The sequence below is a fragment of the Primulina eburnea genome, chromosome 13 (genome assembly GCF_022965805.1).
Source record: "Primulina eburnea isolate SZY01 chromosome 13, ASM2296580v1, whole genome shotgun sequence".
NCBI lineage: Eukaryota > Viridiplantae > Streptophyta > Magnoliopsida > Lamiales > Gesneriaceae > Primulina > Primulina eburnea.
In genome coordinates, this window is record NC_133113.1 from 2543798 (window position 1) to 2547807 (window position 4010).

The window sequence follows — 4010 nt, forward strand, 5'->3', positions numbered from 1 at the left end:
TCTTGAGTAAAAATGTGCACAGTGGAGCATTTTCTATCCATTTGTCTGTCCAAAAGTAAGTTGATGTCCCATTGCGTGCAACAAATTTTGTCCCTTTTTCCACGTATTGCATGATTTTGGATATCCCTTGCCACACCTTAGATAACCTTGTCTAGATGTGAAGCTCTTTCTGTCAGTGTTCCTGCATGTGTATTTTCCTTGCAGTACTTGTGTCCAGAGGCCCTCTTTTTCTTCCAATAGTCTCCAACCAAGCTTTGTCAATAAAGCTTGGTTCATAGGATGCATTCTTTTAATGCCCAGCCCACCTATAGATTTGGGGGAAGATAAAAACGTAAAATATCTTTTGTAGGGAATTAAAATTTATAGTTTGGTTATTATCAGGTGTCAATTCCCAGATTATATTTGAAAGAGATTGAATTTCAAAACAAACTTTGACATATGTATTCTATTTACGACATGTAAAATGATTCTTCAAATAAAAATGTCGAATATTAGTTCAATCACCAAATGTCCCCACAGAATAGCGTTTCGACAAATCTGAATGATGGAAACCAACTGGGAAGACAAACCACCATTCCCTCCAATATATATATATATATATATATATATATATATATATATATATATATATAGACACACACACACACACACACACACACACACACACACACACACACACACACGTTTTTGGTATTTTAATTAGTCATTTATGTGGTCACTTAAGTGTATCGTGAAGCTTCACGATACATATACATATACTAAGTGGGTACATACGCAAACACGATTTGTGAACAACATATCAAAATTATATATGTAGTAGGTGGGACATTCACATGTACTACATGTTTCGTTAATGTTTTATATGTTTTCCTTCTTTTTCTTTTTAAATTTTGGTTATTTTTACATGGAAAAGTTTGAATTCTTATATTGATCACATATTACCAAATTGCCATCTCTGAAAAAAAATGGAAACAATAAAAAAATTGTTGTAAAAAAGTAAAAATTTATGGTAAAAATTAAAAATCTCAAACTCTCAAAATTTACCAAACTACACACTTTATAATATTTTTCTCTCTACTCAATTGTAATTTTCTTCACAAATGAGAGATCTATTTATAGAGTTTCATTACACATAATCCAAAAAAATAAAATACATCATTACCTATATCATCACACACAAATTTCTAATTTTACAACTCTTATTTTCAACATTCAAATATTCAACTATTACTTTTCAATATTCAAATCATTTATTTTCAACACTCCCCTTTGTGATGATGATCATGATACGATGATGTCTTCATTACGTGTTTTGTACTGCCTCGTAGATAACGGAATATATGTTTAATTCCGTTCCAGTGTCTCTTTGTTGGATATGTGCTGAATCTTGCCAACAGATTCACGGCAAAAGATATATCAGGCCTTGTACAATTTGTAAGGTACATAAGGGCACCGATGGCACTTAGATATGGTACTTCTGGACCAAGAATATCTTCATCATCTTCACATGGACGGAATGGATCATTTTCTATGTTTAATGATCTAACAACCATTGGAGTACTTAAAGGATTTGTTTTATCCATATTAAAACGTTTAAGGATCTTTTCTGTATAATTTGTCTGGTGAACAAACATTCCACATTCTTTTTGTTCAATTTGTAAACCCAGACAATACTTGTTTTTTCCAAGATCCTTCATTTCAAATTCTTCATTCAAGTATGACACAACTTCTTGAATTTCCTTATTCGTTCCAATGATGTTTAAATCATCAACATATACAACAATAATTACGCATCCGGATGTTGTTTTCTTAATGAAAACACAAGGGCATATTGAATTATTTACAGATCCCTTTTTCATCAAGTGATCACTTAGTCGATTATACCACATTCGACCAGATTGCTTTAACCCATATAATGATCTTTGTAATTTCACAGAATAACATTCTCTGGGTTTTGAACTTTGTGCTTCAGGCATCTTAAATCCTTCAGGGATTTTCATATATATATTACTATCAAGTGATCCATATAAGTAAGCTGTAACAACATCCATAAGACGCATTTCTAAATTTTCAGATACCGCCAAGCTAATCAAATACCGAAACGTAATTGCATCCATCACGGGAGAAAACGTTTCTTCATAATCAATTCCAGGCCTTTGAGAAAAACCTTGTGCAACAAGTCGAGCTTTATATCTTACTATTTCATTTTTCTCATTTCGCTTTCGAATAAAAACCCATTTACACCTTCAGATGTAAGGACTATAGGTCCAAAAACATTACGTTTATTTAACGAATCTTATTCAACCTGGATGGCATCTTTCCATTTTATCCAATCCTACCGATTTTTACATTCACCAAAAGATTTTGGTTCATGATCTTCGTTATCATTTATGATGTCGATTGCCACATTATAAGAAAATATATCATCAATTTCATCTATATCTTTTCGGTTCCATATTTTTCCAGTATTAATGTAATTGATAGAGATTTCATGATTCTCGTCAGTTTGTGGTTCTGACAGAACATTTTCATCATCATGTGTTTCTTCAGGAACACAATTCTCTATTTTGTGATCATCATGTGTTTCTTCAGAAACATCATTCTTTATTTTGTGATCATCGTGTTCCTCTATGAATTTTCTTTTTCGAGGATTTTTATCCTTGGAACCGACTGGCCTTCCACGCTTCAGGCGTTTAATGACATCATGAGTATCTTCCATTTGTTTCTTTGGAATTTCAATTCGAGCAGGGGCATTTGCAGCATGTATATATGATTTAGTTACCCCTTTTGTGTCTGCAAATGCATCTGGTATTTGATTTGATATTCTTTGCAAGTGTACAATTTGTGGTACATCTTTTTCACATTGTTTTGTTCTTGGATCCAGATGTAACAATGATGATACATACCATGTAATTTCCTTTTCGGTATGTTTCTGTTCTCCCCCTAACATTGGGAAGATTTCCTCATTAAAATGACAATCAGCAAAACGTGTTGTGAACACGTCGCCCGTCTGAGGTTCAAGATATCGAATGATTGATGGACTATCATAACCGATATAAATTCCAACCTTTCTTTGAGGTCCCATTTTCTTTCGCTGTGGTGGTTAGGCACATACACCATACATCCAAAAATTCTCAGATGAGAAATGTCTGGTTCTTTACCAAATGCAAGCTGTAATGGAGAGTATTTGTGATATGCACTTGGTCTGATGGGAATTAATGAAGCAACATGTAAAATTGCATGTCCCCATATAGAAATAGGGAGCTTTGTTTTCATAATCATTGGTCTAGCAATCATTTGCAGACGTTTAATCAATGATTCAGTCAATCCATTCTGTGTATGTACATGAGCAACAGGATGCTCAACAATGATTCCCATAGACATACAATAATCATTGAAAGTCTGGGAAGTAAATTCACCAGCATTATCAAGTCTAATTTTCTTGATTGTATAATTGGGAAACTGATTCCTCATTTTTATTATTTGAGCAAGTAATCTTGCAAATGCAACATTTCGAGTTGACAATAAACATACATGTGACCATCTGCTGGATGCATCAATCAATACCATAAAGTATCTGAATGGTGCACATGGTGGATGGATTGGTCCACAAATATCACCCTGGATACGTTCAAGAAACATTGGTGATTCGGTTTGGATTTTGACTGGTGATGGTCTTATAATAAGTTTTCCAAGAGAACATGCTTTACATTGAAACTTATTATTCTGAAAGATCTTCTGGTCTTTCAGTGGATGACCATGTGTATTTTCTATAATTCTTCGCATCATTGTTGAACCAGTATGTCCCAATCGATTATGCCAATTGGTTAATATCGAAGAATTATCAACTACCATGTTTGATTCAATGGGACTTATATGTGTATAATGCAATCCAGTAGGGAGCATTGGTAGTTTTTCAATCACATATTTCTTCCCTGATTTATATGTGATAAGACACATATATTTCTCATTCCCTTCATTCATTGTTTGACTATCATCCCCATGGGAAT